At 43.3% G+C, this 16,730-nt stretch overlaps 1 non-coding gene across 1 annotated transcript; it reads right to left on the bottom strand.

Moving 5' to 3' along the window:
- Nucleotides 1-247: 247 nt before the first annotated feature.
- LOC112130001 (U6atac minor spliceosomal RNA) lies at nucleotides 248-374 on the bottom strand. The gene has a single exon (XR_002912324.1). It is a non-coding gene; the product is annotated as a U6atac minor spliceosomal RNA (small nuclear RNA).
- Between the last annotated feature and the right edge of the window lie 16,356 nt (nucleotides 375-16,730).

Consider the following 16,730-nt stretch of genomic DNA (forward strand, 5'->3'; position numbering starts at 1 on the left):
CTCCTGGCTTCAAGTGGTGCTCCCACCTCGGCCTCTCAAAGTGCTGGAGTTACAGATGTGAGCCACCATGCTCAGCCTCTCACCTTTTTTCTATCTCTTTTTTCTTTTTCAAAAAACAAACAAAGAGAGAGAGATGGGTTCTTACCATGTTGGCCAGGTTGGTCTTGCACTCCTGGCCTCAAGCAATCCTCCCACCTTGGTCTCCCAAAGTGCTAGGATTACAGGCATAAGCCACCACACCCAGCTTAAAAATGATGCTTTAGATGCCACAAAATAGGTGGAAATGTCTTAACTGCATGTTAGTTGTCAGGCCTGAGGGCCTCTTCCATCCTTGTCAAGGGGAGTGCTAACCAGTCCCTCCTTTCATACAACACTCACCTTTGAAAAATTCCAAGCCTACATAAAAGTTGAGAGAATAGCACCCTGGACACCATGATATCCTTCACCTAAAACTCACCAGTTCTTTCAACGACATTTGAGCACCCACTACGTGCTAGGTGCTGTGATAGCCTTTGGGTGCACAAAAGGAAGCGAGTCTTGGCTCCTAAGCACAAACTTGCTCAGGCTTATCAGAAAAAGGAGACCATAAAACAAAAACCTGTAGTATGGCCTGATAATATTTTGTTACTGCAGGCATAAAGAACTGTAGGAATAGATGGAGAGCAGTCACTTTCTGATTGGACATCAGAGAATGTCTCTAGTGATGGTAGTATTCCAGAGAGGCAGACTGTGGGCTCAGGAACAGCGTGGGTGAAGGCATAGGGATTTGGCAAGCCCTGATAGATTTGGAAAATGGCAACTCAATTCAGAAAGTTCCAGCTCTGGTCGCAGGAGGCCTCAGGGACATGGGGTTCGGTAGGAGCATCATGGCTATGAGTAGGGACAGTAGGTTCACAATGCTGGCTCTAGGCGACAGTGAAGCTGACCACTCTAAAAGCTTAGGCCAAAAATCTTTTCCTGTGCTTCTTCAGGAAAGAAAAATAAAATGTTTGCCAGATCTGGTGGCTGTTGGGATCTTGCTTGAAGATTAAGGGCTGTTGAATTATGTAAGGTGACTCAGGGGTCTTGGGGTCACTCAGCATGGGCATGTCAGGTGTGGTACCTGGAATGCACATGTTGGCCTTAGTGAGATCTTGGGGCCTCTGTCTTTCAGCAATAACTTGCTTCCCACTTCCTGGAATCCATCAGAAGCGAGTCTTGTATGTAATCACCGTGAATTGTTACAACTCAGGTTTTTTTTTTGACAGAGTCTTGCTGTGTTGCCCAGGCTGGAGTGCAGTGGCGTGATCTTGGCTCACTACAACCTTTGCCTCCCGGGTTCAAGGGATTCTCCTGCCTCAGCTTCCCAAGTAGCTGGGATTACAGGCAACTGCCACCACGCCTGGCTAATTTTTGTATTTTTAGTAGATACAGGGGCTTCACCATATTGGCCAGGCTGGTCTGGAATTCCTGGCCTCAAGGCAGATTCCTGCCTTGGCCTCCCAAAGTGCTGAGATTATAGGCGTGAGCCACTGAGCCTGGTCAACAACTCCATTTTGAGTGAAAGAGTTAACCCTCTTTACTTATTTGAAAAGAAGCAAGGATGACATTTGAAACGTAAGGAAGACCTTGGCTGGGTGTGGTGACTCACACCGGTAATTCCAGCACTTTGGGAGGCTGAGGGGAGGGGATTACCTGAGATCAGGAGTTCAAGACCAGCCTGGCCAACATGGTGAAACTCCATCTCTACTAAAAATACAAAAATTAGCCGGGCATCATGGTGGGCAACTATAATCCTAGCTACTCGGGAGTCTGAGGCAGGAGAATCACTTGACCACAAGAAGCGGAGGTGGCAGTGAGCCGAGATCACACCATTGCACTCCAGCCTGGGTGATAGAGCGAGACTCCGTCTCAAAAAAAAAAAAAAAAAAAAAAAAAAAGAAAGTAAGGAAGACCTATGAAAATATGCAGAACTCATTTGCCTTCCAAGGAGAGCAGCATCTCTCAGTTTTCCCAAATGGCTCTGAAGAGATTGACGGTACAGGGTGGCCTTGGCCGTAACTTCTCATTGCTGAGGTGTTCTCATACTGTGGTCAGGAAGGCTAAGCTCTCCCATGCATAACAATATTTGCTTTAACTTTTTCATTTAACCCTTAAGAAAACAACTCATAAGAACAGAAAGCTGTGACCTCTCTGACCTCTCCTCAGATATCTAAATTTTATCATCTTACTGTAGAAAGAGCTGGTTTAGCTGGCTTAATTTGTGTAAATAGACTATTGCCTTTTCCTTGGAGTTCTTCAGATAAGATACTGTGGTGGTCTCACTTCAGGAAGGGCTGTGGCAGAGAGGGCAGAGATTGCTGGCAGAACCCCCACTCTTTTTGCTTCTGAGGTTATAAAGAAATTCACCTACACTGGGTGAACTGTGAGATAGGATCCTTTTTCCCACATCTGACATGTGGGTCTGTAAACCAAACTTGGGGTCCCACTTTGGCCCTCAGGCTGCATCGGTGTCTTGCTGGGCACAGCAGTGGTTTCAGCGGTCAGATGGCATGCTCCATGCCCACAGGGAGGGGCATTAGAGTGCTGTCTTAGCATTAGAATGCTTTCTGAGAGCACAAAGGTTCTCATGAAGTTTCTCTCATTCCCTATGGCTTCAGGGCAGCAGAGTGAAATAGGAAGAGATGGAGGCTTTACCTCCCTAAAGACATGCTAACTTTTATTGCTGACTGTGGCACTGCAGTACCTTGACAAAATTGAAGTTGCCTTTTATGTAAAAAATAAGAGAAAAAACCCAAAATGTGCTTATGATTTTTTGTCTACTTCCATGTCTAATGGTATATTCAGATTGCAATGGATGATTGCAAGCAGATTTTGGACCAAAGAATTAAATTATTGACATTTTTGGCTGGGCGAAGTGGCCCATGCCTGTAAACCCAGTACTTTGGGAGACTGAGAGGGGTGGATCACTAGAGGCCAGGGGTTCAAAACCAGCCTGGCCAACATGGTGAAATCCAGTATCTACTAAAAATACAAAACAGCTGGGCGTGGAGGTGCAAGCCTGTAATCCCAGCTACTTGGGAGGTTGAGACAGGAGAGTCACTTGAACCCAGAAGGCGTAGATTGCAGTGAGCCGAGGTCTCACCAGTGTACTTCAGCCTGGGAGACAGAGCGAAACTCTGTCTCAAGAATACAAAATAAAACAAAACAAAACAAAACCAAAAACCAACCAACTAACCAAAAAAACAACAATTTAAATAGAATTAAATTATTGACATTTTTGAAGGTCTGTTCTGTGTGACATAGAAACATTTAAATATGAATGTTGGTGGGGTGGTGGCTTACGCCTATAATCCCAGCACTTTGGGATGCTGTGGTGGGCAGATCACTTGAGATCAGGAGTTCAAGACCAGCCTGGCCAACATGGCGAAACCCTGTCTCTACTAAAAATACAAAAATTAGCCAGATGTGGTGGTGCGTGCCTGTAGTCTCAGCTACTTGGGAGGCTGAGGCAGGAGAATCACTTGAACCCAGGAGGCAGAGGTTGCAGTGAGCCAAGATCACGCCACTGTACTCCACCCTGGGCGTCAGAGGGAGACTCCATCTCAAAGGAAACAAACAAACAAAAAGATGAATGTTATCTTTCTCCAAACAACTTAAAATTTTAAACACAGGGCACACAAGAGTTAGCAATGACTTAGTTGATGCTGAAGGTCAGAGGAAAGTCACAAGAGTGACAGCAGGAGCGGCCTGAGAAGGCTTCATGGATCAGAGGCAATGAATTAGTAGGCTTTACATTTGTGAAATGATATAATACATAAAATGTGCAAAAAGGAGTCTGGAATATCACACCAAGGTGTTCAATTCTGGGGAAGAGATTGGGATTGGGTGTGGGGGATACTGAAAAAAGCAGTTGACTTTGATTATAGTCATGCATTACTTACATAATCAGTGGCGTGCTGGTAAATTTTTTTTTTCTTTTTTTGAGACAGGATCTTTCTCTGTCACCCAGCCTGGAGTGCAGTGGCGTGATCATCTATCACTATAGCCTTAACCTCCCAGGCCCAAGTGATCCTCCTAACCTCAGCCTCTGGAATAGCTGGGGCCATAGGTGTGCATCACTATGCCAAGCTGATTTAAAAAAATTTTTTTTTTGTCAAGATGGGGTCTCACTATGTTGCCTAGGCTGGTCTCCAACTCTTGGCCTCAAGTTATCCTCCTAACTTGGCCTCCCAAGTTCTAGGATTATTGGCATGAGGCACTGTGTCCAACCAAGTGCTAGTAAATTTTTCAGAAAAGCGCTCTTTTCCCATGGTCCCCAAAGTCCCTATTGTAGTGTTTGTCAATTTCCATCATGTAAATTGTAGATACTTCTTCTGTGGCTGATTTTAAGCAACAATATAAGGTCAAGTAGCTCAAAAATTTTTGAAAATTTAACAGTTTGAGCACTTATCATGTACCAGACTCCAAGTCAAGTGCTAGGGGAAGATTGGAAAAATATTATGGGCCAGGCATGGTGGCTCATGCCTGTAATCCCAGCACTTTGGGAGGCTGAGGCTGGTGGATCACTTGAGGTCAGGAGTTCGAGAGCAGCCTGGCCAACATGGTGAAACCCTGTCTCTACTAAAAATTATCCGGGCATGGTGGCAGACATTGTAATCCCAGCTACTTGGGAGGCTGAGGCAGGAGAATCACTTGAACCCATGAGGCGGGGGTTGCAGTGAGCTAAGATCGTGCCACTGCACTCCAACCTGGGCGACAAGAGTGAAATTCCATCTCAAAAAAAAAAAAAAAGATTATGATGTTGTCCTTGTCTACCTGGCAGCAGAAATACATTAGGTGAGCTAAAAGAGGAACTAGAGGAAGGAGAATTAACTTTGGCAGGATATGGGTAAAGGGGAGAATCAGAGGAGTTCTCTGAAAGAATGGATCCTCTAATAGAGAGAGGATTGGGAAAGGCTCCAGGTGCAGAAGTGTATAAGACACTTGGGAATTTCAGGTTGCTCTTTGCACAAGATTATTGGCACAAAATGGAGAATAAGGCCAGAAAAGGGGGTTGGGACCATACGATCAAATGTGTTGCATTTTGCTGTGCAGTAATGAGAGCTACTTACATTATTTATTTATTTATTTATTTTTGAGACAGAGTCTTGCTCTGTCACCTAGGCTGGAGTGCAGTGGTGTGATCTCAGCTCACTGCAACCTCCGCCTCCCTGGCTCAAGTGATTCTCCTGCCTCAGCCTCCTGAGTAGCTGGGACTGCAGGCGCTGCATGCCACCATGCCTGGCTAATTTTTGTATTTTTAGTAGAGATGGGGTTTCACTATGTTGGCCAGGCTGGTTTTCAACTCCTGACCTCAGGTGATCCACCCGCCTCAGCCTCCCAAAGTGCTGGGATTATAGGAGTGAGCCATGGCACCCAGCCAGCTACTTACAGTTTTTGAGAAGCATCAGGCAATAACTCTGGTGGCACTATGGAGACTAAGCTGAGACAGAGATCTGTACAAGAGGTCATCTTAATGTTTCCAGCAGAACGTAATAAGAGCTTCAATGAAGGCAATGCAGCAGAGATAGAGATGGGATGGATTCAAGAAACGTTTGGGGAGGAAGAATTGATTGAACAATGGATTGACTGAGATGAGTGTTCAGAAGGATAGCTTGCTTGAAGATAATACCTAGGACTTTGAAAAATGTTCACCCTTCCTTCTGTGGGGATGAATGACTTCATCAGAAAAGAAAGGAGGCATTTCTAAGAGTTTATGAAGTTTAGGACTTGGGAGCCCAGTTGGTTGTTTTCTTTGCATCTCACTACTGACGTTTGTAAGTCTGAAAGAGGGAAGGTCTGACACGTGACTGGCAGGCCATCAAGAAGTTTTGTTACTGAATTTGGATTTATGGATCCTGATTCTGAGTAGTTATGCTATTAAAATGATGGCCTTTCGGTTTGGGATGGAGAGCATCTCACAAAATTGGGAAATAATGATTAACCCAGCAGTTTAGTGTATAAATACTAATTTCTACATGGAGCTTGGAAAGAGTAAGAGAAAGGGAGGAAAATGGCAGGTAAACCTGTGATCCCAGCCACTCTGAAGAGTAATAGGCACAATGCGGAATGGAGAATAGGGAAGCGGGAGGAGCCTAGTGATTCACATGAGAAAACAGCTGGAAGGAGGCCAGAAACAACAGTGAGGTTTTAGATGTCTATATACAAACACACAGGGCATACGTAACAAACAGGGCAAACTGGGGATTATAACATCAGGCAGTAAAACATGATCTCACTGAAACCTTATAGGATAGGACCTGAGCCTGACATTCAGTCATGAAATCACATTTACATCCTATTTAAAAGAAACATAGCCATGAGGTGGGGGAGGAGATTGGTGTGTGTTGTAGAGAAACTAAGTGGAAGCCCATTGAAGAGCATAAAGACGAATATTTAAAAGGAGATTTAATGTTAGAGCATTAATGACTGGGCACAGTGGCTCACACCTGTAATCCCAGCACTTTGGGAGGCCAAGGCAGGTGGATTGTTTGAATCCAGCAGTTTGAGATGAGACTGGGCAACATGGCAAAACTCTGTCTGTATAAAAAAATTACAAACATTAGTCTGGTGTGGTGGCACGTGCCTGTAGTCTCAGCTACTCGGGAGGCTGAGGTGGGAGGATCACTTGAGTCCGGGGAGGTCAAGGCTGCAGTGAACTGTGATTGTGCCACTGCACTCTAGTCTGGCAATAGAGCAAGACTCTGTCTCAAATAAAATAAAATAAAACAATTACTACATACCATTTGACCAGAGAAAAAATAGGGAAAATATTAAATATAAAATTTGTATAAGACATTCAAAGAAAATCCCTTGAAAAACTTTAATGAGAAATATGAGTGATTTCATAAATTTTTGTATCAATTTTTATACTTGAAATGGCCATGTATAGTTCTTGACAAAGACTTTTACAAAATGATCTCTTGAAATTCTCAATAGTCATCATTGATAAAATATGGCCAGGTGCAGAGGCTTACACCTGTAATTCCAGCACTTTGGGAGGTTGAGGCAGGTGTATCACCTGAACTCTGGAGTTTGAGACCAGCCTGGGTAACATGGCAAAACCCTGTCTCTACTAAAAATACAAAAAAATTAGCCAGGCGTGGTGGCACTCCTCTGTAGTCCCAGCTACTCAGGAGTCTGAGGCAGGAGAATCACTTGAACCCGGCTTGAACCCAGGAGGTGGAGGTTGCAGTGAGCAGAGATCATGCCACTGCACTCCAGCCTGGGTGACAAAGTCTCAAAAAAAAAAAAAGTAAAATGTTTTTATAGCTATTAAAAATGTGAAACAATTGAAATACAGGGAATCTAAGGATACTTTCTTTTTTCACCGACAAATGTAATGTTGAAATTCATGTGATAAGGCCAATAGATTCTTTATTTTATTTTTTTTAGACACATTCTTGCTCTGTTGTCCAGGCTGGAGTACAATGGCACAATCTCGGCTCACTGCAACCTCCACCTCCCAGGTTTAAGCGATTCTTCTGCCTTAGCCTCCTGAGTAACTGTGATTACAGGCGCCTGCCACCATGCCTGGTTAATTTTTGTATATTTAGTAAAGATGGGATTTTACCATGTTGGCCAAGCTGGTCTCAAACTCCTGACCTCAAGTGATCTGCCTGCCTCTGCCTCCTGAAGTGCTGGGATTACAGGCGTGGGACACCACACTTGGCCCCCCCTTTTTTAAATTTGTATAAGTTTATGGGGTACAAGCACAATTTTGTGATATGCTTATACTTCAGAGAGCTCAGGTCAGGGCTTTTAGGGTATCCAACACCCAAACAACATACATTGTATCCATTAAGTAATTTCTCATCATCCACCCCATTTCCCATCCTCTCACCCTTCTACTTCTCCATTGTGGATCATTCCACTCTCTTCCTCCTGGGGTACACAATTTTTAGTTCCCTTATGAATGAGAACATGTGATATTTGTCTTTCTGGGTCTGACTGGTTTCACTTAAGATAATGACCTGCAGTTCCATCCATGTTGCTGCAAAATACATGATTTCATTCTTTTTTATGGCTGAATAGTATTCTATTGTGTACATATACCATGTTTTCTTTATCCCTGTTGATGGACACTTAGGTTGATTCCATATCTTTGCTATTGTGAATAGTGCTGCTATAAGCATATGAGTGCATGTAACAAACACATTCTTTATGATGGACAGACACACTCATGTCTTGCCTGTGGGCACAACCCTCCAGCCAGATTAATAACCACCTGTAGCCAAGGATCATGAGGCTGTTCAAAGGACTCTGATAAAAATTCAACAGTAGGAGCATCTAGGAGGTGTTAGGCCAGAGGCACCTTGATGCCCTTGGGTGGTCTATCTCTCTCTCTCTCTTTTTTTTTTTTGAGACGGAGTTTCGCTGTTGTTGCCCAGGCTGGAGTGCAATGGTGCAATCTCAGCTCACGGCAACCTCCGTCTCCCGGGTTCAAGTGATTCTCCTGCCTCAGCCTCCCGAGTAGCTGGGATTACAGGCATGCATCACCACGCCTGGCTAATTTCGTATTTTTAGTAGAGACGGGGTTTCTCCATGTTGGTCAGGCTGGTCTCGAACTCCCGACCTTAGGCGATCCACCTGCCTTGGCCTCCCAAAGTGCTGGGATTATAGGCATGAGTCACTGAGCCTGGCTGGGTGGTCTATCTCTCTTGGAGCAAAGCTCCATCAGTACCTGGGGATATGAATGGAATTGTGTCCCCATCCCAACCAAATTCATATGTTGAAGTCCTAACTCCCAGTACCTCAGAATGTGACCTTATTTGGAAATAAGGTCTTTGTAAATATATTCAAGTCAAGATGAGGAATACTGGGCTAGGGGGGTCCTAATCCAATGATGAGCGTCCTTATTACACGAGGGAAATTGGACAGAGATACACACATAGAGGAGAAACAATGTGAAGAGACAGAGGGAGAAGATGAACATTTATAAGGCAAGGAGAGAGGTCTGGAACAGATGGTCCTTTCACAGCCCTCAGAAGGAACAAGCCGTGTTGATACTATGAACGTGGACTTCCAGCCTCCAGAACAGTGAGACAATACATTAGTGTTATTAAGCCTCTCCATCTGTGGTCTTTGTTACAGCGGCCCAGGTAAACTGTTTACAAGGGGATAGGATTCAGCCCCTGAGAAGAGGAGGAGTACTGGCAAGGCCCAGGCAGGATGTTAGAGTAGCAGCCATGCAGGGGAGTGAAACTGCACCCCAGGGGAGGAAGAAAAATGAAAAAGAGGCACCTAGACAATGCCTGGTAGGCTTTGGGCTAACTCAGTGATATTAAAGCTACACAGGTCAGGGGCTTCCTCAGGACTAGCCTTCCATCAAGTTAGGGCAGCAAGAACCTAGGAAGGTTGGCTGCCCCCGTGGAGAGGGGCCCGGTGGGTGGGTGAGGCTGGTGTATGTGGAAGTCCCCAGATACCCATGGTGGAGGCGGTGGAGGTAAGAAGTAGTTATATGGAATAAGGTTGAAAATTTTGGCTCAAAATTGGGAAGACTTTTATTTTTCTTTATGAAAACACTTGAAATTTAAAATGTCATAGGAAATTCAGAAAATAGAAATAGAAAAAGAAAAAACTCCTACAATCTCACTACCTTAACCAAATTCATCATGTATTTCCTTTGTCTTTCTTCATGTGCGTGTATTTTAAATAGTTGGATTTAGAAAGTGTACCCATGCTTTGTTTTTGTTTTTGTTTTGGAGATGGAGTCTCACTCTGTTGCCCAGGCTATAGTGCAGTGGCGCAATCTCGGCTCACTGCAACCTCTGCCTCCTGGGTTCAAGCGATTCTCCTGCCTCAGCCTCCCAAGTAGCTGGGATTACATGTGACCCCACGCCTAGCTAGCTTTTTGTATTTTTGTTGCCAGGCTGGTCTCAAATCCCTGAGCTCAGTCAATCTGCCCACCTTGGCCTCCCAAAGTGCTAGGATTACAGGCGTGAGCCACCAAGCCCTGCCAGAAAGTGTACATATACCTTGTATCCTGATTTTTAAATACATGAAATTATAGTAACATTTTCCCATTTTGCTACACGATGTCTCATAAGTAGAAACTTTAATGGTTGTATAGGTCTATGGAATGGGTGAACCCTAAAGAATTATTACGCTATGGTTGGATGTTAAGGTTGTGGCTGGTTTCTTTCTTTTCAGTGTTCTCTTTAAGGTTTCTTCCAGTACCGAGATTCTGTGTTTGGCAAAGAGAAATGCAAGCCACTTCTCAAATTATCTTCTCTAATTCTTTTTAAGGGGGACCTTGTGAGATGCTCTGATGTATGTTACATTTAGTCAGATTTCTGTTGTTTCCTCTGAGTATCACTTTCACAAAAATAATTTTAAGAAATTTTTGTATCGTTGCCTATCCTGCATGGTTTTTGTTCGAGTATGCAGAAAAAATACGAAATCTGTATGAAGAATACAGGTACAATCTTCACTCAGATTCCCCCAAAGTGAATATTTTGTCTTACCATATTACAATTATCAAAATCAGGAAATTAAGTTTAAAATATACTCTTATCAAATCTACAGACCTGATTCAAATTTCAGCAACTGTCCCACTGTGCCCTTTTTCTGGCCCAGAATCCAACCGGAGACCCCAGGTTGCATTAGCTGTCATGTCTCCTCGGTCTCCTTTAATCTGGAACAGTCCCTCAATCTTTCCTTGTCTTTTCAAAAATGTCTTTGACGTTTTTGAAAGGTACTAGTCCATTATTTATAGAATGGCCTGCGTTTTGGATTGTCTCATATTTCCTCATGGAATTTTCATGCCACTACAGTGGCATTGGGTTCTTCTCACGTCTCAGGAGGCGTGTGATATAGGTCTGTCCCATGACAAGTAACGTTAAATTTAATCGCCTGGTTAAGTGGGTATCTGTCAGATTTCTCCACTGTAAACTTAGGATTGCTTCTTCAGTAAGTATTCTAGGGACCTGCTTTGTGACTGTGTAAAAATCTTGTTTCTCATCATAATGTGACTGCCTAGCTTTCATTGATGAGTCATCTCCGAGCCAATTGTTACTGTGGTGTTTTCCAGATGGTAGTTTTCTAGTTTCATTATTCTATGTTTATTAGTAGTAATTTAACTCGACAAGCTTTATCCTTAATCTAAATAGGCCTAAATGTTCCTTTAGTAAAAGCAAAAGAAGAGAATAGTAATCTATCACTTATTCTGTGCTGTTCCTGTTATGAAAACACAGAGAAACCACAAAAGGTGAGCTGCCCGGCACACGCACCGAGATGAAGGACATCTTCATGTATCTGCATTTGTGTGTGAATTTCTGTCTTTCTCAGCTAGGTATAGACAATTCTGCCAAGGAATCAGTTCTACAGATGAGAAAAATGAAAACCTGAGATAGAGATATACTGCCTCAGGGCAGATAAGGGCACAGCTAGAACTAGTTTCCAGTGCCCAGAGATTTTTAGTTCTTATCTAGGACCTCTCTCAAAATTATATTACTTCTATTATACAGATAACATGATACCTCTTCAAGAAAAGACATTTGCTTTTAAAACTATTATCATTTTTAATTTTTATTTTTAGAGATAGGGTCTTGCTCTGTTGCTCAGGCTGGAGTACAGCGGTGCAATTGTAGCTCACTGTAACCGTGAACTCCTGGGCTCAAGTGATCCTTCTGCCTCAGCCTCCCCAGTAGCTGGGACAATAGGCATAAGCCACCATGCTTGGCTACTTGCTTGCTCTTTCTTTTTGTTTTTTATTTCAGTTTTTCCCCCTCATTTGACACCTTTGGTATATTTGATCTTAAATAAAATCATTATCAATAAGATTACTATTCTTAGGCCGGGCGCGGTGGCTCACGCCTGTAATCCCAGTACTTTGGGAGGTCCAGGTGGGTGGATCACCTGAAGTCAGGAGTTTGAAACCAGCCTGACCAACATGGAGAAACCCTGTCTTTACTAAAAATACAAAATTAGCCAGGTGTGGTGGCACATGCCTGTAATTGCAGCTACTCAGGAAGGCTGAGGCAGGAGAATTGCTTGAGCCCGGGAGGCGGAGGTTGCAGTGAGCCGAGATTGTGCCATTGCACTCCAGCCTGGGCAACAAGAGTAAAACTACGTCTCAAAAAAAAAGATTACCATTCTTTTGGCTAATTATTATGTACTTTTTCACCCATGATAATCCAATCTACTATTTGCAAACAACAATAATAGTTATTTACATAGAAGCTTCTTACAGACATAAATTACAAAAATTATCTTTACCTCAAGCTGAATTCTTTTTTTTTTTTTTTTTTTTGAGACGAAGTCTCGCTCTGTCGCCCAGGCTGGAGTGCAGTGGCCCAATCTCAGCTCACTGCAAGCTCCGCCTCCCGGGTTCACGCCATTCTCCTGCCTCAGCCTCCCGAGTAGCTGGGACTACAGGCACCCGCCACCACGCCCGGCTAATTTTTTGTATTTTTAGTAGAGGCGGGGTTTCACCGTGTTAGCCAGGATGGTCTTGATCTCCTGACCTCATGATCCGCCCGCCTCTGCCTCCCAAAGTGCTGGGATTACAGGCGTGAGCCACCGCGCCCGGCCACCTCAAGCTGAATTCTTAACAACAGCTTTAAATTCTGAACACAGAATCTTCCATTTATCCAGAATAGTGACGAGGTTCTGGTTAATTAACATTCCCATATATAGCAGGATCTCCACTCTTCAAAGAATACAAACACAAAACTGGAGGAAAGTATTTACCTTAAAATTGGACAATGTCTCACATCAGTGTGAACAGCAACTCTCATTGCATAGTCCCATTTAAAAATGTTAATCAGCTGTTTTTTTTCTAAATTCATCTTTTACATTATCTTGTTTTCTTGTCATTTATCTTTTTGTATTTTCTAAAGTGGCATGTAGGAGAAAAAATTTTTAGATTTTTTGGACATTCTGGTGATTGATATCTTGCATTTTTAAAGTTATTAATACATTTGTTTTCAGGCTAGCTTCTTTTCCTTAGGATTCCAGCCTAAGGAGGACGGCAAACATTCACCTTAGATACACCATCAAGACTCATTTTGAATTCTGAGTGCCTCAGTGAACGCTTCTTGTTTGTTGTTTTGTTTTATATTTTGTTTTATTTTTTGAGACAGAGTCTTGCTCTGTTGCTCAGGCTGGAGTGCAGTGACGCAATCTTGGCTCACTGCAACCTCCACCTCCCAGATTCAAGCAATTCTTGTGCCTCAGCCTCCCGAGTAGCTGGGACCACAGGCACATGCCACCACGCCTGGCAATTTTTGTATTTTTAGTAGAGATGGGGTTTTGCCAGGTTGGCCGGGCTCGTCTCAAACCAGGTGATCCACCTCAAGTGATCCACCCACCTTGGCCTCCCAAAGTGCTGGGATTACAGGAGTGAACCACCACACCCAGCCTGCTTTGTTTTATTTTTAAGTCATTTGTGTTTCCAGTGTTTGTCTCCGTGCCTGGCACAAAGTAGGCACTGGATAAATATTGGCTGACTGACCTGCTGACCCACTGACAGCCAGACTGACTTCACACCCAGGACGAGGACCCAGCCTGGGCCTTCCTGAATTCCTGCAATTTTTTTTTTTCTCATTTCAAATAACAATACATGCTCATTAAAGAAACTTGTAAAATAGAGAAAGTCACATATACAAAAAAGAGAAAACAAAGCTCTCCATTATCTTACTGGCCATAGAGATGATTATGCCAGAAAGATGAGCATTTTCTCATTCATCAAACATTCTTCAAAGACATGTTTTTAATGGCAGTAGGATGACCCGTTTTGTGGGTGTGCCATAATTAACCATTCATATGTTGTGGAACATCTACGTTCTGTACAAGTTGTCACCCCTGGAAATAATGTTGTAACGTTATGCAATAAACTCTCTACTATAGCTGATTATCAAGTTACTTTACAAAAAGATTATATCCATTTAAGCCCACTTGCTAGTGCCCATATATTTGAAACACTGACGGTTTCAAATGGTCAGCATTTAACTTCTTGGGAAACTGAGGGGTTAGAAACAGCCCCTTCCATTTAAACAGCTTCCAGCATGTTCCAGCTTACAGTGAACATTTGTTTTCCTCCAGTCTCAATCCCTGTGAAGGGTCAAGTCAATCATAGGTGAGTACTTAATTTGGAAAACATGCCTTGAAAGCTCAATTTAAATAGCAGAGAGCATTAGCCAGAAAGCATTGGTCCTTTTTGAAAAAGCTTGTGAGAGAGAGGCAAGAAGCATTAGGCCACGCCAAAGTAGAAGTTCGTGGTCCCAAGAATCAATACCTGAAATTGAGCTATTAATAGCACAACATGGTTAATATCATTATGCTGATTATTGTCACTTTATTCTTAACTCCAAATTTAAAATGATTTTTTCTTTACAAAAGATAAAATCAGCTGGGCGCAGTGGCTTACGTCTGTAATCCCAGCACTTTGGGAGGCCAAGACAGGTGGATCACCTGAGGTCAGGAGTTTGAGACCAGCCTGGCTAACATGATGAAACCCTGTCTCTACTAAAAATACAAAAATTAGCTGGGCATGGTGGCGTGCACCTGTAATCCTAGCTACTCGGGAGTCTGAGGCAGGAGAATCGCTTGAACCCAGGAGGCAGAGGTTGCAGTGAGCCAAGATTGTGCCATTGCACTCCAGTCTAAGCAACAAGAGCTAAACTCTGTCTCAAATAAATAAATAAATAAATAATCGGATGGGAGCAGTGGCTCACACCTGGAATCCCAGCACTTTGAGAGGCTCTAGGCAGGAGGATCACTTGCATCCAGAAGTTCAAAACCAGCTTGGGCAACACGGCAAAACCCTGTCTCTACAAAAAACACAAAAATGAGCTGGGCATGAGAGTGCACGCCAGTAGTCCCAGCTACTCGGGAGGCGGAAGTTGGAGGATTGCTTGAGCCCAGGAGGTCGAGGCGGCAATGAGCTGAGATTGTGCCACTGCACTTAGCCTGGGTGACAGAGCAAGACCCTGTTTCAAACAAAAACAAAATATAAAATCATGTTAGTTAAAAGGAGCAAATATTTGGGAGAGAAATCAATTTAAAAAATCACTTTAAAAAAGGTAACATTCATTTCTACTCTGAGGAATGTATTTGTTTCATTCTGAAACAAAAACTTAATTTTCAACAATAATATTCAATAAAAGCCAAAGCTTTCAAAAATTATTTGCCATTCTTATAAAGAATATTCCATTCTGACAGCTGTCTTTTTCTGCTGTGTATTTTACCTCAGATACTGGTATTTCATTCACCGCAGAGACTGGTAGACCCGATGTTAGAATGGAAACTTCACTTAGGGCCTACCACAGGCACTGAGTTTCACTTCAGCCCCTCGATATAGCACATACACGTCTCTTCAGTTAGTCAGCATTTAAAATGACTGTAAACCATTACAAACACTAAAATGGTATTATTATCGCAAGAGAATAGCTCAACTGTTTTAAATTTAACCCTTAACAAGACAATTTATTTCCAGGCTTTCAGTCAAGTAAAGGCTGTTCTACATGGAACCCTGTGGAAACTTCTAGAGATAGAGTCCTAGGCTCTGAGCCAGTCACTCAGTGGGAAACCACCATTTTAGAAATTGGGATTTTAGGAGTACAGCATGAGTGAGACTGAACGCATTCTATGTAGGACAATTTTGCTGAAAAGGCTGAGTAATTAACCCTTTATTTTACTTTCATGTTGTTATTGATTGTCATGCATCTGATTCCAGCTTATTTTCTAATCACAATCCTATTTATTACCTTCTATAGCTTCGTGGCTCCTAAAGGAACACTGTGACCATCATAAGCTAAAAAGAGAAGGATATTCTGTAGACAGTTGGGGGACCCTTCCTTTTTTTTTTCTTTTTCTTTTTTTTTTGAGACGGAGTCTCACTGTGTTGCCCAGGCTGGAGTGCAGTGGCACAATCTCGGCTCATCACAACTGTCGCCTCCTGGGTTCAAGTGATTCTCCTGCCTCAGCCTCCCAAGTAGCTGGGATTATAGGTATGCGCCACCATGCCTGGCTAATTTTGTATTTTTAGTAGGGACGGGGTTTCTCCATGTTGGTCAGGCTGGTTTTGAATGCCCAGCCTCAGGTGATCCACCCACCTCGACCTCCCAAAGTACTGGGATTACAGGCATGAACCACCACACCTGGCCAGAATGAGTTATATTTCTAGCGCTGCTATATTTCTCTTTGGCAAGGAAGTAGAGTTGAGAGGAAGACAGAAGACACATAGACGCTTCTAAATTATGCAGGAAAAAATGTATGTTTCTATTGATATTTTTCTTTCTGGTGGTGGTGGCAGATCCTAAAGTTTTAAACTGGAGTGAAAGTCTACGTAGCTGGGATTTGGGACAGAGGGTGGGTGTCTGTGATCTGGCGCTTCTAGAGGGTGAGGGTAGAGTGTACTCTAGGGTAGGGTGAACAGAAGTAGAATCCTTCCATTTTCTTCTCTGCTCCCTGCACTCATGTGCCTGACTGGGATAATCTAGCTTCCTCAGCTCTGCCACCCAATACCTCCTCGTGGTGGTTGGGGATGGGGACTATGGGGAGAGACAGGTTAGTGGACATGGTGAGTTATCTGTCCATTCTCCCCTTCACCCATCTCAATGAACTCACATTTTTACTTTAGTTTACATCGTCACCCATGTACTTGGGGAAGAGAAGATCTCAACCTTACACTTCGTTGGCTAAACCAATCAGCTCATTCCATTTCCCACTGAAGGCCATTGTTCAGGAGTGGGCATGTGACTTAC

The sequence above is a fragment of the Pongo abelii genome, chromosome 17 (assembly GCF_028885655.2).
Source record: "Pongo abelii isolate AG06213 chromosome 17, NHGRI_mPonAbe1-v2.0_pri, whole genome shotgun sequence".
In the NCBI taxonomy this organism is placed as follows: domain Eukaryota; kingdom Metazoa; phylum Chordata; class Mammalia; order Primates; family Hominidae; genus Pongo; species Pongo abelii.